The following is a 24,118-nucleotide window of genomic DNA, read 5'->3' on the forward strand; positions in this document are numbered from 1 at the left end:
CTGTGACGCAGCCTGGAAGACTCAGTGGGCTGATTTCCGATGGAATCACGCTGTCTCAACACTGCACAGCACTGCCCTAGCCTGGGGCCTTCCCTGGAGGCCCAGTGGTGAAGACTCTGAGCTCCCAACGCAGGGCACAGGGGATGATTGGTCCGGAAACTAAGATCCCACGTGCCAGTGTGGCCAAAACAATAAATAAATAAATAAAATTACCCTCACTTATTGTTATATAACATTGCTTCATTAATTGCTTGAATAATGCCACATTGTTTATTTAGCTTTCATTTACTCTTTATTTCAGAAGTTTCCAGGCCAAATGAGATCAGAAAAACAAAGTCAGGGAACAAAGGGAAGCAACAGCTTTTATTCCGTTCTCTGTATGATGTTTCCTACTTAAGAAGGAAGCGAGCTCCCAGTTATACTAGGGAAGAGGATGTAAACTACAGGCTAGATAAACATAAGGTCCTGCATAGAGAACTATATTCAATATCTTATGATAAACCACAATAGAAAAGAGTATAAAAAAGCATTTATATGTGTAAAACCGAATCTCTTTGCTGTACAGCAAAAATTAAACACAATATTTTACATATGTATACTTCAATTAAAAAAAAAAAGTCCCAGCGGATTAGAACCTAGCACCCACCTCCTGTCCATTCAAAGCAGTTCTAGGGGCTCCAGGGCCCCCGAGAAGGCCAGCTGTCAACCGTGCTGGCCTCTCAGGGCAGGCTTTTCCCTCCGTGGCCAGCTTCTCGCCCACAGTTAGCCACCAGAGGGCCGCCTGTTTGGTTCAAATGGTGCAGACGCCACAGCTTTCCTCCAAACCAACCAAAACATCCCGGGCTGCTTTGGAGCAAAGCCCAGGAACTTCCCTGCAAAAGGAGAACAAACCCTGCAAGTCCTAGGGTGCCGCCTTGTTCAGCGTGAAGGAAAAAAAAAAAAAAAAGCCCGGATTTCTTGCCAAGGACCCAGGGGGAAAGCGGGTCCGCGGACTCTGAAGCGAGAGGTCCCTCCATCTCTCCAGGGAATCCTGGGGTCTGCAACGATGCGCCCCGGAGCAGGGCAGTTTCTGAATTCTTGACAGTTCTGTCAAGAGGCTTCTCATCCCTCTCCCCGGAACGCTCACAAGAATTGGGACTAAAACACACGTCACTGGCTGCAGATCTAGAAAACTCTCCAATAAATCATCGTTCAGACAGTTGAGGCTAAAAAAAGGTCAAAGCTCTGTCAAAACAGTTGGTTATGTTAATACATGTGTACATTGAATAATGAAGTCGGAATTATTTTAATATTATCTGTAAGAAAATCATTATACCCTGTCGTCCAAATAGCTTTCTGGCAACCCGAGCTTCTGACCGATGACATTTTCGTTTTCTGGGTACCGAGGATTTTCACAAGCACGCTTCTAGCCCAGAACCGCAGAAGCCTGCTTCCTCTTCTCCCGGCCTGGACCCTCGGCCTTCAGGACTAGGGTGGGGAGTGGATTTTAGAAGTGCGTATCTGACTCGGGCAGGACTTTTCAGGAGTATAAATTATTTTTGTCTTCCGGGTTTTATTTGGACGTGTCCCGGGCAAAGACAAACGATCCAGGCGGTCTTTCTGGACCCGTGCGGGGTCTGCACCCCGCGCCGGGCTCCCAGGATGTGCGGGGTGGTGCAGAGAGGTGTCTCCCTCAAGCGCAAGCCAGGTATTTTCCAAAACTTCCAGTCCCGGGGTTGGCGATGGGGGGGACCGCCAGACGCCCGGCGGGAGCGAGGCCCCAGGAGGAGCCAGAGCGCCGCGTCTGCCCCGACACGCGCCACAAGTGGTTTGGAGGAGGAGGCAGGAGCGCGGCGGCCGGGGCCCGGCGGAGCCCGGGCTTCTGGAAGTCACCCCTCCCGGCCCGTGTCCCCGTCCCCCGTCCCTTCCTCTCTGCCGACTAGAGGAATGACGCCCGAGCCCGAACCTCCCTGCGCACGCAGCCGGGTGGGTGGACGCGCGGCCACCAAAACGGCCGCGACATCGCCGCCGGGGGGAGGACTCCGGGGTGGAGGGCACGGCCGGGACGGGGCCCGGGGCGCCCGCACCTGGGGCGGCAGGTGCGGAGGCGGTGAGCCGGGCGGCGCGGGCCGGGCGCGCGGGGCTGGGGGGCGCGGGCCGGGCGCGGCGGGCGCGTCGGGGGCGGGGGCGTCGGGGGCCGGCGGGCGCCCGGGAGGCCATTTCCTCGCGGCGCCCCGGGAGGATCCGGGCCGGCCTGCTCCGGGCCGCCGCCGCCGCCGCCGCCGGGCGGGCCGGAGGGGAAACCAGGTCACCGGCTGGCAGACGCGGCGCGGGCGCCGGGGCCGGAGGAGGGCAGCGGCCCGGAGCGGGCCGGGCGCGCGGGCCCGAGAGGCGGGGACTCGGCGGCCGGGCCGCGCTCGCCGCCCGCGCCTATAAAAGTGGAGCGGCCCCGGCGGGCGGCGCGGCCCCGGCCCGGCCGCCCCTCTCCGCCCGGGGAGTTGACATTTTGCAGGACGCGCTCCCGGGACCCCGCCGCCGGGAGGAGGGGGCGGAGGAGGGTGGAGACTGCGGGGCTCGGCCAAGGCGGGCGCGCGTCCTCGGGCGGGCGGCCGTGACGCGGCGGGGATTAACTTTGCATGAATAAGGCGAGTGCGCCGGGGAAGCGGCCCTCCAGCTCCGGGCTCGGGCAGCGCCCGCAGGCTGCCTCCCCCGGCGGGGGCGCCCCACCCGGCCGGCTCCAGCGCCCCGGTAATTCGGCGAGAGGACGGCGCGGAGGCGGGGGTGCGGGGGCGACAGTCCCGGCTGTCCGGAGGGCGGGCGGGCGGGGGTGTCGCGGGAACCCCTCGGGGTGCGAGCGGCGACGCCGAGCGCGCGGGCGGGCGGGCGTGGGTGGGGTGTCAGCCGCCGGGCGCCCGCCCCCGGGGCTCCGCGCCCCGCCGCGGGGAGGAGGTGCCCTCCGGCTCGGGCACCCTCGGGGAGCCGCGGCGTGGGCAGCGGCGGAGCGGGGCGGCTGGGGCGGCTGTGGCCCTCGGACCCCGAGCCCCGGCTGGTTGCCAGCCTCCTTGTGACCCGGAGTTTGGCATCCTCGGCGCCGAACCCAGTGGAAGTTTCCATGATGAGGAAGTTCTATGACACGAGGGTTCGGAAAAGGTTGGCAGACAGCGGGGCTGAGGGGCGGGGGCGGGGTGGGGGGTGGCGGCGGAGCCGGTTTAAAGGGACGGCGGGTCCCCCAGCCCCTGTTCTGCTGCCCCGCAGCTCAGGGCTTTGCAGGCGGCACGGACCCCGCGGGTGGCGTGCGCCGGTGCCCGCGCCTGGCGACTTGGCGTCTGCCCACCTCCTCGGGGATTTGCGGATGATTTCGCTTGCCTCCGGGTCGCGCTTCTTGCTTCGCTTCTCTTGACGCAGCATCTTCCCCTGGGCCGTCTCGAGTCGGTTCCGATCCGCGCAGTGGTGCCAGCTGCGCGCTTTCCCCCACCCCCGCCACCCCTCAGAGAAGGTCTCATTTGGGGGAGTTTTTACTCCTGGTGGATGTGGTGCTTTTTATTTCCCAGCGACCATCATCAGGTTCTTATTACTGTTAAATCTTAAGTCTTCTGATTTGTTTTCAGTGGAGGTGGGGTGAGTGTTTTGGGTCTGGAAGGTTCAATGTAGAATTTTCCCCAAATGGGAAATGTTCAAGGTGGGGTCTGGAAGCATGACAGTTTCGTCAAGTGAAGCGAAGGAAGAGACGAGCGTTTACCTGAGCAGACATCCGCCCTTCTCACACACAGAATTTGTGAAGATTCAAACACTAAGCCTAGTAAATACATGAAACAAAGTCTTCTCCTTAGCATGTTATTGATCCTAGGTGCTTGTGAGAGTCAGTCAAAGACCTGTTTTGAAGTTCAAGAAATTCAGCATTCCTTGGACAGTGTATTAATAACAGAGCACAGCAGTTTCTAATAGTATCAGTATATTGGGTAATGTAGACCTTTGGGGCAATAATTTTATTTGACCTTCTTTTAGTATGAATATTTACATTGCAGTAATATATAGCATGCTCTGGATTGCACAGTGATACAAATTGCATGTTAGTCAAAATATTTCACGGATTCATTCTGGATATTCACAGTGACAGATCAGCTCCCTGATTCACTGCTGCTTGCCTCTCCGATTCTGAAACAAGGCAGGGACTAGGAAACAGGAAAGAAAAAGGTGTTTTAATGAAAGTTATTCTAAGCAGTGGATGTTTTCAGGAGTTTTCATGCCAGCTAGCTAAGCGTTTTAATTGACTTCGACAGAAATTCAATATCAAGCAACTTATTCAAGATGAGATATGTGAAGGCTTTGGTGAACAGTCACTTATTATTTGTGCATGTTGAATAGATATCATCAGAATCTTAATGAATTTCAAAGTTTAATTGTGTGTTGAAGTTGTGTCATCTGCTAGTAAATGTGATTTGCTTCTATTTTTCAACAAGTGAAAGCAAATGATACTGAATTTAGCCATAGACTTTTCCTAAATAAAGCAATTCCTGTTGGCATTACAATGCAAAGGCATAATTTTATTGACATTGAAAAATGCTTTTTATAAAGTAACTGACATTAAAAGAGAAATTAGCATTCCATTTACCCCTCTTTAGACTCTTTGTAGCAAATTTAGCTATAGAGGCAAATTAAGAAAGATCCCTTTTAATTTAGCAACTTTGGGAAAAGGAGGTTTCTTGAACTTTCCTTCCCAGTGGAGAAAGTCATGGATCCTTTTCCTTTCCTGGGAATTTTGCAGTTGCTGAAACATGGTGTGTGGAGCCACAAATGACATTGCACATTTCGTTTTAGTATGCTCATCTTTTTGAAGGAAATCAGAGTAAAGATGGTTGGTTTCTTGAGCTCCTTTTTGTCATTGTACTGTAAGACTATGTGTTGCTTCTTTTAAGAGCGCTTCCCTGATGTTGGAGCAAAGGCAGGCTCCCATTGCTTCTCAGAACCCTTGCATTGTTTTTGCTTACCTTTATCCCTCTTCCGTGGTGTTATTTGGTATATGAATTGTTCATTTCAGTTGCTACTTGTTGAGTACTTGTCTCCCCTGTCTAGAATATAGAGTCCATGAGAAAAAGAGTCTTGACTACCTTGTTTACTCATAATTATCTAGCATCTTGACCGGTGCTTAGCACACAAGTAGGTGCTGGATAAATCTTTGTTGAGTAAATAAATGGTTGTGCCCAAACCCCGTGTTCCCACAAATACTTAAGTAAGCATCTGAGTGAGTGTGGATGGGGTGTGCCAAGGTCTGTACCTGTGTGTGCGCCACGTGTAAATGGCTCAGTTTCTCTCCTTTGATATGAAAGCTGGCCCTGTTTTGTGTTGTGACAACTCAGAGTTATTTCTGTGAGCTCTTCCTGGGGGCATTTGCCTTGAGTGCCTGGAAACCCTCAGCAGCGGTTTGTCTTACATGTTACCTTCTCCCTGAAGACACTGACCTTCAGCTCCCTGGGTTTCAGCAGACGCTTATGAGTTCCAGAGGCATTGTCAGTGCTGAGAGTGAGATTCCAGGGAACAGACATCGCTGGATGATCGCAGTGCCTTCTCACTCAGCGAGTTCTGGCAGCTCCTTTGGCCTTGGCAGCCCCAAGGGGCCCAAGGGCATGTGGTGGTGTCACTGGTCTGCAAAAGTAGCTGTAGGGGAAGGGGCGAATGGGACTTTCAAGACCCAGCACACAATACAAGTATCCCCTTGCTGGTAGATCAGGAAATACCCTGGGCCGCTACCCTGCACGTAAGTTCAGTCAGTCAGCCTCTTTCCTGTCTCCTTGCCCCGTTTCATAAACAGATTCTGAACCTGATAATTACGGCAAATATTACACTATCTGAGTTTCCAAGTGACGGAGGTGTGATACCCAAGGGGGCGTCTTCAAATTAGCTATTCATGAAAACTCTTGTGACAGTTGAGACTAAAAGGAGATTACAATGGATGGTTCTGGTCATTTATTTTTGTTGACAGAGTATTGACTTCCAGTAACGTGTATCAGTAATGCAGAGTAAAAAAAAAGCCCACAAAGTGATGAGACCAGTAAAAATGATGAAGGAAGAGAGATCAACATCTTAGGCATAAATTAAACTGAAATAAGTGCTTATTGCGTTTCAGTTTTTAATTTAGCTCTGAACTTCTGTGTCCAAGTTAACAGAAAAGAAAAGGCGGGGAGGGGGTCACTGAGGTGGCAAGTATGTACAGAACCTGTGAGGATAAATCAGATAACATTTGTAAAGGGTTACCTCTACACGCATGCCAACCAGTTATACTCCCATGAAATATCCTGTCACGTAACTTGAACTTCATTTCTACAGAAAATGAAGTAAAGCTCTTTATATGGTAAAGTCTTTTGCCAACCTGCAAGAGAAAAAACGATGCAGAAAGTATAGTAATGGAAAGTCACCTGGTGGGACTTTATTTTTGGGGGCCTGAGCTCCGATGCTCAGTGGTGGAGATTTTGGACGCTGTCTCTAGTGCAGAAATAGAGCTCAGACCTAGAGGAATGAATGGTTAACATGTTCTTTAAGCTGACTTTCTCAAATATCCAGTGTCTCAGCCAAGCTTTTGAACTGGAGCAGTCTGAGAGGGCGGTTCAGGTCCAGGTACTGGAAGATGGCCCTACGGCTATAAACCTCTCTCAGCAGGTGGCCCTGATGCTTTGTGCGTTAGTCTGTATTGCCAGGTGGTGCAGTGATAGAGAACCTGCCTGCCAGTGTAGGAGACACAAGAGACACAGGGTCGATCCCTGGGTGGGGGAGATCGCCTGGACTAGGAAATGGCAACCCCCTCCAGTATTCTTGCCTGGAGAACCCCATGGACAGAGGAACCTGGCGGGCTACAGTCCATGGCGTTGCAGAGGGTCAGACGTGACTAAGCGCACACCTGCAGGACAGTTTGTTTGTTTCTGTCTGTTTCATCTCTGTCTTCCCCTCTGAACCGTGATGATGGGTTGTGGGTTTCCTCATCCTTGACTCATAGCGCATCTAGCCATGGCTTTGACATCTGGGCTCAGGGAGATGCTCCTTTGGAAGAATGAATGGGAGGGGCAGAAGGGAACGTGTTTCTCTGTCCTGTCTGGTACTGTGTCTGGTGTCATCTTCTGACTTAGTTTTGTTCAAGTGAATGTTTGCTGCCTGGCTTACATTGTATGTCCATATCACAGCAGAGAATTTTGCTGCTCCTGCTGCTGCTAAGTCGCTTCAGTCATGTCCAACTCTGTGCAACCCCATAGACGGAAGCCCACCAGGCTCCCCTGTCCTTGGGATTCTCCAGGCAAGGACACTGGAGTGGGTTGCCATTTCCTTCTCCAATGCAGGAAAGTGAAAAGTGAAAGGGAAGTCGCTCAGTTGCTGAGAATTTTGCTAGAAGAGTTTATTCTCGTGTCTGAGCTGCTTGAACGACAGACGGCAGGTGAACTCCTTGCTTTATTTAAATTCATTTTAATTACCTGACTTGATTTCTCTTTTAGGCTACAAAGATTTGTGTACCTACTGTGTGCCTGGCCCCTCTAGCTGCTCTGCAGCTCAGCATGCAGCCTAGTGAACTGTGAGACACTAGGTGATGTTCATGCGGAGAGACTCTGAAGTGGTCTCCACTGTGATGGAATAGAATGCCTGTCAGGGTCCCTCACGTGGCCCCCTAAATAAAATAAACTTCTATTAATCTGAGGAGGTGATGGTTTTGTGAGGTTTCCCACCCATGTGTATTAGTGTAAGTTGCAGCACGATTTACCCAGGACTCTCTTGGGATCCATGTGGTCTGGGATTGAATACATTTAGGCTGGTGCATCTCTGATTAAGGATGCTCACTCTCCACCTTAAGGGCCTAAAGTGTTAGTCACTTGTGACATTTAGGCCAGTGCGGGCGAGGGGGAATGTGCACATTACCGAGTCACAAATAGTATTTCCACGTCTTCTCAGGAATCTGCCCAACTGACAGCTAGAATCGTGATCTACATTTAATGCTCATGTTGTTTGTTCCTGCTGCTGCCGCCAAGTCGCTTCTGTCGTGTCCGACTTTTCGCGACCCCATGGACTGCAGCCTACCAGGCTCCTCCGCCCATGGGATTTTCCAGGCAAGAGTACTGGAGTGGGATGCCATTGCCTTCTCCGTTGTTTGGTCCATACTGTCCTAATTTCAAGGCACTTTGGAGACTTTATGTCCTGGCAGCTCTTCTTCTGTGGTACTATTTTTATTGAGTGAGAAACTGAGCTCTGCTCTGAACTTAAGTATCCTTTTCAAGTGACAAGTCAGGAGACCCAAGAATTAGGACCCAGGAGCTTGGCTCTCTCCCAGGAAGCATACTGTAGCTTTTCCTTCATGACAGATGCTCTGACATACACATATACATGTATGGATACGTATAGGTGTATACACGGCATACAGTAATATTTGTATTATTTGCATTGTGTAGATAACTGTATATAATATGTGTAATAACATATGCATGTGTGTTCCTGCATGTGTGTGTGTGTATGCCAAAACTGGACTGTAGACGGGGCACATATAACAATTAGGAAAGGACTGAACTGAACTCATTACTCAACTTCCTAGTTTAAAAAAAAAAAGAGCTTTCAGGTATCATGGCTTCTCCTCTGTGATCAAGAATGCAGGGTTTTTTATTCAGAAAGTCATGAATGATGAGCTGATGAAAGCAAAAGCTTGGACAGATACGCTGATCGACCGCAGGTGTATCTTCTTCATTTGAGAAGTACGCTGTCTGACTCCTCTGGAGGCCCAGGAGTGTCTGTGTTGAGGAGAGTGGAGAAGACAGCCCTTGTTTGGATGGCAGGCTGTGTGATCGTCGTCTTCGGAGCCCATTGCGTCTTCTGACACTTGTGATGTAGGTTGTTCAGTGGTTCCCGGGAAGGTCTTGATACACTCCTCCTTCCTTTCGTTTGTCTCAAGACTGTTTCCCCAGATTTCAGCCCTGGTTGTTCAGAACAGCTGCTCAGCAGTTCATGATTGAGGTTAGCGATCGCGACGTTCTTGGGCTCCAGTCAGCGTTTTCCTTTCTCTCTCCCGTCTGCATCAGTATCTCCCCACTTGCATGTCCGTACTCGCAGAGGCTCCTCTGACAAGTCTGTGTCCTGTTCTCACGTACAGTGAGAAAGGCACTGCTCGTCTCTGGCTGCAGCCGCGGTTCCCACGGAGAGACACGCCACAGCCATGCTGATGTCCCCAGCTGCAAAGCCTGTCATCAGTTTCCGTCCTCCTCCACGCTCCTGAATGTCTGGGCACATCCTGATTTTAGTTTATACTGGTTACTCTATGGGAAGTCCTCAGGTTAACAACTTAATGCAAGTGTTTCCAGAGCCTGCTTTTTATGCTCGTGTACAGGGGCAGCATGTACCAAAACGTATTTGATCACCATATTCTCATGTGTGTGTGTGGCCACAAATGGCCAAAGTTGGATGCAAAAGGTTGTGAGGAATAATTCATGGTGTTAGTCACTCAGTCGTGCCCGACTCTTTGCGACCCCATGGACTGCAGCCCACCACGCTCCTCTGTCCTTGAGATTTTCCACGCAAGGATACTGGAGTGGGTTGCCATTTCCTTCTCCAGGGGATCTTCCCAACCCAGGGATCGAACCCAGGTCACCTGCACTGCAGACAGATTCTTTACCGAAAAAATAGTCCCATCTGCTTTAGAGCATGAGAACCCATTCCAGTATTCCTGCCTGGAGAATCCCATGGACAGAGGAGCCTGGGGAGCTGTAGTCCATGGGGTCGCAGAGTTGGACATGGCTGTGGTGGATTAGCAGGCAGGCTTTAACTTCTGCTACATTTTTTAATTAAAATTACTTATGTATTTTTGGCTGTGCTGGGTATTTGTTGCTGCCGGGACTTTCTCTGGCAGTGGCAAGTGGGGGCCACCCTCTCGTTGCCATGCACAGGCTGCTCACGGCAGTGGCTTCTCTGGGTGCAGAGCACATGGGCTCCAGGCACATGGGCTCAGAGGTTGTGGCTCCCAGGCCTCATTACTCCTCTGCACGTGGACTCTTCCAAGATCAGGGATAAAACCCATGTCTTCTGCACTGGCAGGCGGATACTTTACCACTGAGCCACCAGGGACGCCCCTTCTACTGCATTTTATGATAGGCGATCACTCACAGTGAACCTTTATGGTCTTCTGTAGAAAAATCTATCCGTTTGTATTCAATAGTATTTAATGCTGCCACTGTGATGATATAAAGATTAGGCTCAATTGCTGTTACTTTAAAAATGTTATAACCGTAAAATATCTTTTCTTGACTTCATTTCTGGTATTTAGATAAATTAATTGACTCCAGGCATAGAATGGTTTATTTCTGCCTTATATATTTTTGTTTACTTTTCTGAATTTCACCTCAGCTTCATTGTAATTTCTCCTCCTTATTTTACTCCCAGCATCTGGAAACCTAGAATAATGTATTTATATCTGAATTGTAGTTACAACAGGAGGAAGCATACAGTTGTGTATCTTTGTATTATTTGTGTTTTTGTTTTTTTTTAAAGATACCAGGGGAACCTTATACAGGAAATCTAAAAAAAAACCAATGTAAATTATGGCCTGTGTGGATGATGAACATATCAATTTATCCTGTAGTATAGTACCTGTGAGGGATTCTTGAAAGATACTCCTAGGCCCTTAGCTTGTTAATGTGATCTCACACTACAGATTCATACACGTGAGGTATTGCTAAGGCTAAGGCATCCTCTGGAATGTACTCTATATGAATTCATTTACTGTTAATTAAAAATGTGTCTTCCAATTTATTTTTATTTCAGATGCCACAGAACCAAGCCTTAAAAACATCACCTTGTTTCTTTTCTCCTGAAATCTATCCATTCCTCAATCCAGCCCTCTATCTCTACATCCACCCCCATCCACGCACCCATCCATCCATTAATCCCTCCATTCCTGCATTCATCCATCCACCCATCCATCCTATATGCACTGGGCATCTACTGGGTACCAGGCTCTGTGGTAGATCCCCATGGTGAACATTTAAAGATCCTTGCTATAAAGATGCTCAGTCTCCTGGGTCAGTCTACAGGCATTAATTTAGCATAGAGCAGAACACTCCAGTGTTCTTGCCTGGAGAACCCCAGGGACGGGGGAGCCTGGTGGGCTGCCGTCTATGGGGTCGCACAGAGTTGGACACGACTGAAGCGACTCAGCAGCAGCAGCAGCAGTGTTTCTCAGCCTCTGAATCATCGACATTTGGGACTGAACAATTCTTTCCTATGAGGAGCTGTGCTGTGTATTATAGGATATTTAGCAGCATCACTGGCCTCTTACCCCACTAGATACTTGCAGCCATTGAAAAATGTCTCCAGATATTGCCAGATGTCTCATGGGAGCAAAATCACCTCCACTGAAAACCGCTGGTGTAGAATTAAGAACCTGGCTAAGAGTGGTGATGTGTGGGTTCCTGTCTTGTCTTCCCCTGACTCTGTTGCTTGTGCCCCTGTCTCCTCTATAACACAGTGAAGATTAAATGAAGTAACGTAGCACTGGACCTGCAGTGAGGTGTTAAATATTAACTGCTCCCACAGAGGTAGAATTAGTGCTTCCACAGTTACAATCAATTACAATATAAGTAAGTTCTGTGATGGAGTAAGTACAATGTATGGGGGGTGGGGAGAGTTCTAGGAGTAGGAAAACCATCTGCAAGTGTATGAAATGGGATAGAAGTATGACACATTTGGGGATTGCAAGGAGCTTAGTTGGATGTGCAGAGGACCGTAAATGAGGCCATGGGGGCAGGTGGGAGCCACATGATGAAGGCTTTCGAAGCCAAATAAGGAAAGTGGGTTTTATCTTGAAGAGACTAAGGGTTAGCGTATGAGAGTTTTATTTTGAAAGGGTTTTTTTGGAGTAGGTCTTGAGTGGGATGGAGACTGGAAATGGCGAGCCCAGTGAAAGGTTCTAGAATAATATACTGACATGAGGGTAGCTGCTAGAACGAGGCAGTTATATGTTGCTGTGAAGTCTTGGGGAACAGATTTCACTTTCTCCAAGATGTGGCAAATTTTTAACATTTAATTCCAATAAGGAATATTTTTAGCAAGCTGGCTCTACGTTTGGGGTAATTTCAAGTTTAATTTGAAAGCAGATTACATGATAGGTTCTCTTTAAAGTATTTTCAAATGAAGCTTAATTTAAAAACTATCTTACAGCCTATTTGTTGCCCAGTATTACTCAAGGGTTCCTCTGCTATTAAGAGTTGATTTTCTGATAGGGATTTTATTACTTTAATGATGAAAATTAGAGATGGGTGGAGAGTATGAATCAGTGAGTGAATGAATGATAATGACCTTATGGAAATACCACTTAATTTAGAGTAAAAATATTTTGGACAAGTCTCTTCACTTATCTGAGCTTTAATTTCCTTAGTCATGGAGTAGTTAGAGTAGGTGAATTAGGCAATTTCAAAATTATTCTTTATCTGGGTATTATCAGGATTAAGTTCTTCATATTGCAAATTTTAATTTTCAAAAATATTGCAAATATTTTGCAAGGACAACCCTTGTAAGTCAAGGACAGCCCTACCTAGGGTGATACAAAGACAAACAATTATTTCTTTTCCTTCTCTATGTCCTTAGCATGATACTTCTTATCATTGGTCTTATTTCTTGGTAACCCAAAACAGATCTTCTACAAACACTTTGTATAATAAGCCATTATAATACAAATGTTGAGCTTTTCAGGACTACTCTGAGAGTCCTACTTTTCAGCTACTCTGTAGTGGAAAAGCAGCCATAGGTAGTATGTAAATAGTCATGGCTCTGTACCAATAAAGCTTTATTTACAAAAACAGTGGCATGTAATTTGCTGACACCTACTATCCCAGCAGGAGTCCAATAGAAATATAAAGTGAACCACATAGGTAGTTTAAAATCTTCTAGTAGCCACACTATAAATTAGTAAAAAAGCAACCAGTGTGTTTGATTTCAACAGTATATTTTATTTCATCTAATATATTCAAAAATTACTGACATAATATGAAATAATAATGAGATTTTTACTTTTTTGTATTAAACCTTCAATATCTGGTATATATTTTACACTTGTAGCAGATCTCAGCCTCAGCTAGCCACATTTCAAGTTTTCAATTGCCATTGGTGGCCAGTAGCTGCTAGAATTGGGCTGTACAACTTTAGCCTTAAAAATCTATGATTCTATCAAATTCCATGCACAAAGAAACTCTATGCATTATTTCAAGTGATTGAGACACTTACCTTTTCTCTCCATATGTGTTGGTTAGGAAAACATCAAGCTTTGGAAAAAAAAACAAAACGGGCAGGGGCTAAAGAAAGTAAAATTGTATCTTTCATTGCTGTTCCGGATTCACTGGGGGCTCTGCTGTGTGTGAATTTCGGAGACTCCGGATTTCCTGGGTCTTGGTCCCTCCGTCTCCAGCTCAAGGCTTCCGAGGTCACGTCCTCACTGTGTCAGACCCCTAGAAGGGAAGAGACGGTGTGGAACGGGCCTCTTCCCTGCCTCGGCTTGGAAGGGACACAGCATCGTTTTGCTCCACTTCCACCAGCGACAGCGATCACCTGCCCACACCTGGTGAAGTGGGAGGGGACATGCAGCCCCGCCTCCCGGATGGCCCTGGGCTGGGGCGGGAGTCATCTGCCCCTCTCTGCCACTCTTTTTCAGTTCTTGGGAGGCTCTCCTCAGAGAGCTGTCTTGGTGCTTTTGGAGGCATTGCTGCTGCTGCTGCTAGGTCACTTCAGTCGTGTCCGACTCTGTGCGATCCCACAGATGGCAGCCCACCAGGCGTTACATGGTGGAAACCTCTCCATAGTGACGAGGTAACCCACATCTGGGTTTTAGTGCAGGATCGCCCTCCTAGCTGACCCAGATCTGTTTTCTCCCTTCCTGCTCGCTCTTACGGGGTCACTTTTAATCTGCCTACACCTGCCTTTTCCTTTGAGTCTTTGACTGTCATCTTGAACTTCTTAATAAATCTGTGTGGGTCATAATATGTATATAGTGTTGGGAGTTTACCGATCAAGCCTGGTGTAACTGGCACATTACTAATGATGCTGACACATTCTAAAATTTTTCACTGGAGAAGAGTTGCTTACAATATTGTGTTAGTTTCTGCTGTACAGCAAAGTAAATCAGCCTTACATATACATAAGGCCTTCCCTGGTGGCTCAGATGGTAAAGAGTCTGCCTGCAAAGCAGAAGACCTGGGTTCAATCCTTGGATCAGGAAGATCTCCTGGAAAAGGCAATGGCAACCCTGTCCAGTGTTCTTGCCTGGAGAACTCCGTGGACAGAGGAAGCTGGTGGGGCTGGGCTACAGTCCACAGGGTCACAAGGAGTTGAATACGACTCAGTGACTGACAGATAGGTACATACATACATCCACTCTTTCTTGGATTTCCTTGGCATTTAGGTCACCACAGAGCACCGAGTAGAGTTCCCTGTGCTATACAGGAGGTCCTCATTTGTGCTGGCATTTTTTTAAAGGAAACTAAAATGAAAAGTGGAGCTATCAGGAAGCAGAGGGCAGAGCTGATTCTTGGTGTGCTGACGGAGGAGTTGAAGCCATTTTCCTGGAATCGTTTTACAGAGCTTTAGACAGTTTAAATAAATGACTCATTACATAATATCTTGACTAAAAATAGCAAGTTTCCTAGTATTTATTCTATTTATCATTCCTTACTACAATGGAGAAGCCCAATGTTTTTTAGTCAAAAAGGATATTTGCTTGTTTTCTTCCCAAATTATAAATGTATTAATGTGTTTGATCAGATATTCAGCCTGTTCTGTAGAAATGCATCTGGTGAAGGAAGTGGAAGAGAGAAATGAATAATAAAAGTGAGGTCAGTGAAGAGAACAAAGAAGCTCTTTCCTTCTGACTCTGCATATTTTACCTTTTCGAAAACTTATCATTTAATTATTATTAAAATGTCTTCTTCTGAGAGTAAGGGACCGGTACTTCATTAAGAACTGGGACCAACCAGTGATCAGAGGTATCATGCTAAAGACATGTAAAAGGTAAAAAAAGAATCATTTGCCTTTATATTACCCTAAGTAGGGCTGTCTTTGATGGCACAGTCTATTTTTGTGAAATATTTTTCAGTAGTTATGAAAATTAAAACTTGCAGTATGAAGAAGTTAATCCTGATAAGTGCCTCTCAAGTACAGAATCCAGCTAAGACTTTTTTTTCATTGAAATATAGTTGGTTTACAAGGCTGTGTTAATTCCTACTGTACATAAAAGCGATTCAGTTATATATATATTTATTTATTTAAAATATTCTTTTCCACTGTGGTTTATCATAGGATATTGAGTGTAATTCGCTGTGCTCTAGAGTAGGACCTTATTATTTATCCGTCTATATAGTAGCTTGCATCTGCCAATCCCAAACTCCCAATCCATCCCTCATCCGACCCCATCCCTCTTGGCAGCCACAGCCTGTTCTCTGTGTCAGTGATTCTGTTTCATAGACAGGTTCATTTGTTCCGTATTCTTGATTCCACATGTAAGCGGTATCGTATGGTATTTGTCTTTCTCTTTCTGACTTACTTCACCTAGTCTGATAATCTCTAGTTGCATCCATGTTGCTGCAAATGGCGTTAGTTCATTCTTTGTTATGGCTGAGCAGTATTCCATCGTATATATGTATGACATCTTCTTTGTCCATTCCTCTGAAGGTGAATATTTAGGTTATTTCCGTGTCTTGGCTGTTGTGAGTAGTATTGCTTTTGGGGTGCATGTATCTTTTTGAATCCAGCTACTCCTTGCTATCCCGTCACAAGAAGGAACTACTTCTCTCAGTCACGCCCCACTGGTTACTGCCCCTCACTAGGATCCCTGGGGCAAAGGGTAGCCTGCAGTGTGGGCACCAGGAATGTCCTATTTTAAAGTCCTGTCACAGAGCAGGTAGGAGAGACATCCCCCTTCTCTGAGAGACAAAGTGCGAATTGCAGGGAGGGTGGAAACAGGGGGCCTGGGGTCCTGGCCTGGTTGAGAGCCGGGGCGCTGGGGGGAGATCAGGAGTTACGGGTAGAGGGTGGCATCACTCAGGCACTGAGTTGGATGCCAGCTTTGCCACCTTCTAGCTTGCGGTCTCTCTGACAAGTTACTTAACCACTTTGAACTCCAGCCACCCCATCTGTACAATAAAAATAGTATTGATACTTCACAGCCTTGTTGAGGACACTAAATGAGATTGTGGTTATGAACTCTGTAGTCAGTCCAGAGTGCCTGGGAGGGCGCGGTACATGGGGAAACAGTCTTATCGTTATCTTATTATTTCAGAAGTTGTAAAATTGATTGTGTTACGTCAACCTGCACCCTAGAAGTATGGAGCCTGATTGTTCCAAAGGCAGGAAATCAAATTTCCTTGATCACTTTGTATTATTAGTTACTCTTTTTTCAGTTCTAAATCATTAGGATGCATTTACTGGTAACAGTCTCCTTTTTATAGTCAAAGCGTCTGTCACTCGGTCGTGTCTGCTTCTTTGCGACCTCATGGACTTAAGCCCACCAGGTTGCTCCATCCATGGGCTTTTCCAGGCAAGAATACTGGAGTGGGTTGCCATTTCCTTCTCCAGGGGATCTTCCTGACCCAGGGATGGAACTTGGGTCTGCTGCACTGTAGGTGGATTCTTTACCATCTGAGCCGCCAAGGAAGCCCTCTGTCCCTTACAGTCTAGCATATATTTTTTCCTGCTTCTGTTTCAACCCAGCTTCCAAATATCCTTCATGCAGGGAGCTCCCCAGGCCTGCCCTGGTTCATTAGGATTGTGATCCAAATGATCTCTGTTTCTTCCTTGCTGAAACGTACCCCTTTAATGACAGTTTCCTTCAACCCTTTGTCCAAAGGTAATAGTACATGTTAAGTCTCTTACTATATGGATTTCCTCACTGTTCATTGCCCAGACCTCACATTGGTCAATGAGGTGGCTATTTCTCTGCTGGATTTGAAGTTCTAAGAGGGCAGGGGCTGTGTGCTAAAGAAGTTTAGTGGAGTCTAGATGGCAGGCTCAGAAGGTAGGTGCTGAGTAATGCTGTCCTGCTGTTTTGACCAACCACATGCAGGCTGTTTTTGTATAATTAGGATGAATCTAATTTTAAAATGAACAACCGTGTGTCCTCAGATGAACCAGAATATACACTTACAAGGCGCTGCTGTCCTGCATTATAAATAAGGGAATAGATTGCCCAGCAGAAAAGCTCTGCTGTTCTTTTCCCTTTTTTAAAGAAAAGAGAAAGAAGGAAAGAAAAAAAAGCTCTACACAGCTAAGAACTGAGATAGAAGATCTCCTGTCCCCCCCACCTACGCTGGCGAGAAATCAGGGCCCCAAAGTGGATGTTCTCAGCAGAGATGAAACCCAGCCGGCACCCACAATCAGAGAAGACTGGCTTCAGAGGACTCGTAAAGAGCCACCCTTAGGAGTGGCTTCCTGTGGACAGACCCTGAGCTGCACGCCAGTCCTCAGAGACTGTGGGACCCCCTCAGGGCAGGGCTCCGTCCCCGAGGAGTCAGAGTCCTTGGAAGGCGTCGGGTGCATCGCTGTCTACTGGCCTGCTGCTGGTGGCGTGGGGAGCCCTCGATACACTGCCGCCATCACATGCCTCAAGCGCCGAGCATTTTCTTGAGATTCCTTAGCATCTCGGATGCCCGCTGTAGGGAAGATGAGTGATTTAGCATCGCCCCGAGGGGGCTTACAGTTCACGTCTCTCCTTTGTCTCGCAGGGGTTTGAAACGGCTGATCCATGTTGCTGTTCTGTGGTTTTCGGTCCCCCCTGGTAATCCGTCCAAGTTCGTTTGACCCTCGGCCGCCCTTGTTTCCAGCTTTGCCTGTTCCCGGCACTAGAGTAAGACCTCCCTCCCAGAGTCAAGTGTTACTTATTTAAGTTCTTGCAGAGGTTTGACTTCAGGGGCACTTGAGACTTGTAGGGATTGTGCTTGGGTTCCCTGCCAGCCTCAAGCTAACGATGTGGGAGAGACTGGAATGTACTTGGCATGAGCCGCGTTTCTGATGGTCTGAAAGGAGTAAGTCTAGAGCCCGTGGCTCAGCAGATCCCGGGATTCTGTTCTTAGGACCAGGGGGTGGGAAGGTCAGACCCTCTGAGAGAGGGCGACTGAGAACCCAGAGATCTCCCACATCCGAGGAACCTGAGGATCAAGTGACCGACACCCGCAGTGTCCCTTCCAAAGACTTGCCATTAGAGTTTGGGTTTCCCAGAAGCAGACCCTGAGCTGAGAATTGAAATGCAAATTATTTTAGGGGGACGGTAAAGAAAGCACCCATATGAGAGTGGGGGGGAGGGGGGCAGGACAGGAACAGCCGCCAGTGAGGGGGTGTTGCCAAGCACCTCGCCACTGTGGGCACACTGCAGAGCCCTGGGAGACAGTGTGAAGCGGGTCTGCTGGTTGCCCAACCCAGAGGCAAGGGGGCCGGGACCTATTCATCCAGACCTGCCTGGCATTGGTGCAGGGCTGCCTGAAGAGGCAGTTGATTTCCTGGCATTTTAGGACTGCCACTTGGGCAGCCAAGAGCACGCCTCAAGGCAAAGGAATGCAGTTTCTGGCAGTTGGAAGCCCAGCCGATGGGCGCCGGGGCGGGGTCCACACCCACCGCAGGGGAGCCTTTCTCGCCAGAGGTGCGTCACCCCACAGGGCAGCCCATGGTGCGTTTCCACCCGAGGGTGGCTGCCTTCTCTGCAGCCTGTGCTTGGGAAGAGGCGTAGGCTGCCTTCAGCGGGAGCAGCGGAACCGAGCCCACCGGCGATTGACTGGGGATCCAGTGGAAGGGGCGGGCAGCCGATGCCGGACCCCCTTCTTGAGCTCATCTCCATCCACGCTGTCTCCCTCTCTCTCGCCCAGTGCCCTAAATAGCCCAGTGGGCCTGCTGAGTGCATTGTCTTTCCTAGTAGCTTCTCCTCTGGCTCCTGTCAGGCTTACCTTTGTACCACTGGGTCATGGTCTCAACCTGGGCACTGCAGACATCTGGGGGCTGCCAGTTCTTTGCTATAGGGGCTGCCCTGAGCTTTGTAGAATGTTGGGCAGCCTCCCTACCCTCCACCCGCCGGAAGCCCTGTGTTCCACTCCTGAGTGATGAAGGTGAAAAATGTCTCCGGACCTTGGATGCCAGTTGTCCCTGGGAGGCATAATTTCTACCACGAGCCCCCCCGCCAGAAAACCACTGCCTTAGACCTCAGTTCCAACCCTCATCCCCTCTCTCCCCCAAACTCTGCATTAATTGTCATTACCCTTCACGAAGATGCTGCTCCTCACGGGGGTGGGAAGAGGCATCTGCAGTCAGCTGCCTCTTCCGCCTGCCACCCCATCCCCCGGGGGTCAGGGATGGCTGCCCTGCTCTGTCTGTCTGCCTCTCTCTTTTGCCTCCCCTCCCCTCCCTTCTCCCTTTCCGCATCGTGAACACATGTGATTTGGAAGGTGCCATTCTTCATTTCTGCCTCCCTCTTATTAAAGCGCCCTGCTCAATTCAAGAAAGCAAATGCTGTAATGAGAAATCAGCTAATAAAGTAAGTTGTCACATTTAAAAAATCACGCTCATACGTTCACGTTTTTAATCAAATGTGTATGTGCCAGGTACATGCTTGGGTGCAGTGGGTGAGCCCACTCCCTGTCCCTCCAGATAGGTGCACAAAATGATTCCACAAAAGACAGCCTCACCAAAATTAAGACTATTTTCATTTTATCAATGCACGTATCCTCCGAATTCTGGAGGCGGAGGTGCAGAAAGCCAGTATGGTACCAAGAACAGTAACAGTGACCATCAGTGTTTCCTAGTGTGGGGATTCTGACTCCGTGGCTTAGAATTATGAAATCATGCTTTGAAAGCCAGGACTTCCTGCCGTCACATTCAGAAGTGTGTTATGAGTGTGTCCACCTTGATGAGCAGGTTACACAGTTTAACAGGTGCCTGAAACGAAAGGTTAGTAAGTCACACTCTGGTTGGCCGGCATCATCTTTGGTGCCCCTGCTTTGCTGAGACAGACAAAGTAATTGTCCACAATTTGGGGTGATCCCATCCAGAAGGCTTCCCGGCAGTCACCAAAAGAGTGGCCTTGTCCCTGCTTGTTTTGGCGGAGGTTGGTTCTGGAGGAAGGACACAAGAGTCCAGATCACAGAAGAGAAGATGAAAGCGTAAGGGGGCCTCCTCCGCAGTGAACGCAGGCCACCCCCACCCCGCTTGGAGGCAGCAGGGCTGTGCGGTGGTGGGGAGGTGTTTCACACCGCCCTGCTCCTCTGCACCCCCTCTTCTTAGCCTGCTACCCCCAGACTGGTCCATCCATACCTCCCCAGGCACAAAGGCAGAATCTCGCACCCCAGCCCAGCCCAAGCAGACTCTGCGTTTCAGTACAGGCCCCTGGGGGCTCACTGCAGTAGGAGAGGAACTTCTGTTCTGCCTGCATCTTGTCTATGAAAACACATGGGGTGCAAGCATAGAAAAGAGTTACAGGGTAACCCCGGTGGGCATTGACTAACTCGTTATACCTAGTCTGTTGTTTTTCAGACTTGATAATCGATACGTTAATGGGCCCTGAATCCACATAATGAGTCACAAGCAACAAATGTTGTTAAGTAAAACAGACCAGAAGAGAAGGTCTTAGAGGAAGCCACAGTTTACAAAACATCTATTTCATTAAAAAAAATACAGACACACACACCCCATCTTTATATGTATGTTCTGATAGGTGAATAAGAATTCTGGCTGGGGTTATGGTTAAGAAACAAACAAGCAAAGAAATCCTCCTAAAATGAATGTATCACTTTATATATGTAGATCAGTGTTGTAACAACTAAAATCTAACATACGCATCTGATGAAATGTGGTCACTTGACTCTTCCCCAAAGGTAGTGCGATTACATTCCCTAAATCAGATTCCTGAACTGGTGAAACGTTAATAGCATGTAGGAATAGTAAAGTGATCTCAGTGGCATATCCATGACAACAGCTTTTACATTTCACACTCAAGGTCAAGAAAACAATGCTCTGTCAGAGAATATTACCTCGAAATCTTGACAAAGAAACCAAAGACAAGCTCACTTTAAATCAAGAGAAGACAGCTGTAGAGTGATGGAAGGACATCCGTTAACTGGAAGGGAGTAATTTAGAGCCCCAGAGAAACTCGCCAGGTTATGAGAGGTCCAGGGTGTCTCAAAAGTAGCGGTGCTATTTAAGTGTCAGCGTCTCCAGAAGCGTGAATGCTGCTGCCGCTAAGTCGCTTCAGTCGTGTCCGACTCTGTGCGACCCCATGGACGGCAGCCCACCAGGCTCCCCCGTCCCTGGGATTCTCCAGGCAAGAACACTGGAGTGGGTTGCCATTTCCTTCTCCAATGCATGAAAGTGAAAAGTGAAAGTGAAGTCGCTCAGTCGTGTCCAACTCTTATCGACCCCATGGACTGCAGCCCACCAGGCTCCTCTGTCCATGGGATTCTCCAGGCAAGAGTACTGGAGTGGGGTGCCATTGCCTTCTCCCAGTGTGAATGCTACACACCTACAAAAAATGATCTGGAAGTTTAATCATTTCCATTTCTTCAACACTCATTTAGCTTCACAGATTTTGAAAAGTTACTTTCTACTTTATTGTTTCAGGCATTTGCCAGTTTCCATCAGAGAGACTGAAAAAAAATTCAGATTGAAAATCCTATTGTTCATGGAATTGTTTTCTTAATTTCATTTTCAGATAGTTTATTGCTACCATATATATATACAATGGATTGGGGGAGGGAAATCTACTTTGCAAAAGCCGCAAAGCTCCATGAGTGTCCAAGAGAGGGAGATAATGAAGTTTTCCAGAGCTTTCTTGTGTGAATTATGTAGCATTAATCCTCCTGAAGATGTTAAACCCCCGGGAGGAGGAAGGCAAGCTTGTCACTCTGGGAGCACCAGTCGGTGTGAGGCCCAGGTGCAAAGACCTTGAGGGTCGGGATTCAGCACGTTTGGGGAGACCTGTCCTGGGCCAGGCCGGCTCTGTGAAGGGGGCTGCTCGGGCCAGGGTGGGCCGCGCTCACAGGGCCCGCTTCCTCTCCCCGGCTTCGTGTCCCCGCCAGGACCTCTGCCGGACCCTGAGCCCCAGAGGGGCCTGCAGGGCCCATCCTGAACCTCCCCTGCATCCTTCCAGGCCCATTCCCACGTTCTTCCTCAGCTGCGGGGCCTCTGACTTTGCTGCGAGGATTACGTATCCCAGTGGTGTCTTAGAAGGACTCCACCGAGCCACCAAAGCAGGATTCCGTGAAACAGGATTTTAAATACGCTTTGAAGGAGCCGTTGAGGGTGTTCTCTTTATTCTCTTCTATAATACGTCTGTCAACTCTACAGACACCTTCTTTATTAAAATTGAAGACAAAAATGATGGTGTCCATATTCTCTAAGAATGCTGTGTTGGGGTGGGAATTTAAAACAGTAATTTGACATTCTGTAAAAGGTGAGAAAACTAGCGCTCCATCTCTAACCGGGTGTTGGGGTTAAAGGAGGTGGTTTTGTTCATTTTTAAAAACTATCCTGTTTCTTTGTTCCAAAACCTTTTTGCTAGTGCACAGCTCTTTGAAAAAAAAAAAAAAATATATATGTTCAAATTATATAATTTGAGTATATATTAGCATATGTATTTTGAGCATTTGTTGAATATATATTAAATATATATCATTGGAAACCAATATGAGAAACGATATTACAGATATTATAAATGGGAGCACCTTATAACAATCTCTTATATTTTATTTCTGAATGGAAGAAATTGCAGTTCCTCAGCATTGTGGTTTGATGTTTTTCCGTAAATTGTATTTTTACTTAAAAAAATAAAATATTAATTTGAATAATATGAACTTGAAGATATTCGTATTTGTCATAATGTATTGTTTGCAATTTTTTGCTCATTTGAAAAGAAATCCGGTACTTTAGGCTCTCCTTGTTGCATGACGGTTAGAATTGTATAAAGTACCACTGTTGCCCTCAAGACTAATAAGAACGTGACAAATTTTGAGGTCCGTGCCAAAAGAACATTTTGTTTTTAGAACATTAGCTGTAGAAAACCACATATTAGTGTCATGGCTTTCCTGTGTGATTTATCATAGATGTTGTGTTTTTTTTTTTTTTTCAGTTGAAAAGCACAGTTCATTGTATTAAGCCATTCTTCTATCCATAGCATTTTAGACAGCTTTCATATATACCGTTTTCAAATCAGTAAGAAAGGTAAAGGTTTCAGCACGCCCTGGTCCGATACAGATCCACCCGGTTGAATCAGCCGTGCCCATCTGTAAGTGTCTGAGGCTTGATTCCCTCCAGTTCCATGGTCAGCTATGCAGAGCATGCATGGTCTGCCCAGTCCTTGGTTCTATCCAGAAATCAGAGACATTTTTCCTGTGAAGTATCAGAGAATCTTTGCTGGATATATTTGAATTACTGTAGCCTTCTCTTTTTCACATAAGAAACCTTAACTATCAGAGCAGCCATTCATCCTGCCCCAGAGTCAGGGTCAAGTAGCTCTGTGCCAACTGAAATAGGTTGTGGTGGCTGACGTGTCTGAGCTTGGCAGTAGTGTGTGATTGATTAGTAATACCTGCTGTGGGCTAATTAGGAGTAATGGCCTGAGTGTCAGGTATCGTTTTTTATCCTTGTCCATACCTGCTGCCGCTAAGTCGCTTCAGTCGTGTCCGACTCTGTGCGACCCCATAGACGGCAGCCCACCAGGCTCCCCCGTCCCTGGGATTCTCCAGGCAAGAACACTGGAGTGGGTTGCCATTTCCTTCTCCAACGCATGAAGGTGAAAAGTGGAAGTGAAGTTGCTCAGTCGTATCCGACTCTTAGCGACCCCACGGACTGCAGCCCACCAGGCTCCTCCATCCATGGGATTTTCCAGGCAAGAGTACTGGAGTGGGGTGCCATTGCCTTCTGCGAAGGAGGATTGAATCTGCAAGACATTTTCCCATTGTGTAGACTTGGACTTTAGTCTCCCTTCAATGGAGACTGTATTTATTCTGAAGATTTGTTCATTTTCTAGTCAATGTTAAATGAGAAAACTCATTTGTAAGTCAGGGAGCCTATGTAAGAGTGTTTCCATATTGGCAAGTTTATTGTGATATCACAAAACGAAGCACAAGGTGAACTTTTGTTTTTTAATTGTCTCTTTGGTTTTCTG

General features: G+C 47.7%; 1 protein-coding gene across 16 annotated transcripts in view; it reads left to right on the forward strand.

Annotated features, from left to right (window-relative positions):
* Positions 1-1,376: 1,376 nt before the first annotated feature.
* Positions 1,377-24,118, forward strand: part of THRB (thyroid hormone receptor beta) — a 445,747-nt gene continuing 423,005 nt past the window's right edge. For 3 of the 16 annotated variants that reach the window (XM_086380822.1, XM_086380836.1, XM_086380849.1), the window contains exon 1: positions 1,552-1,687. The gene's annotated coding sequence lies outside the window, so the exon portion shown is untranslated. Of the gene's footprint in view, positions 1,493-1,551; positions 1,688-1,797; positions 2,079-2,375; positions 2,728-2,894; positions 3,130-24,118 lie in introns of those variants that run through there. The other 13 variants (XM_086380820.1, XM_086380834.1, XM_086380847.1 and 10 more) reach the window with 8 other exon arrangements.

Source organism: Bos grunniens, chromosome 27 (genome assembly GCF_055505025.1).
Source record: "Bos grunniens cultivar Pamir isolate PY7600 chromosome 27, Bosgru_T2T1.0, whole genome shotgun sequence".
Lineage (NCBI taxonomy): Eukaryota > Metazoa > Chordata > Mammalia > Artiodactyla > Bovidae > Bos > Bos grunniens.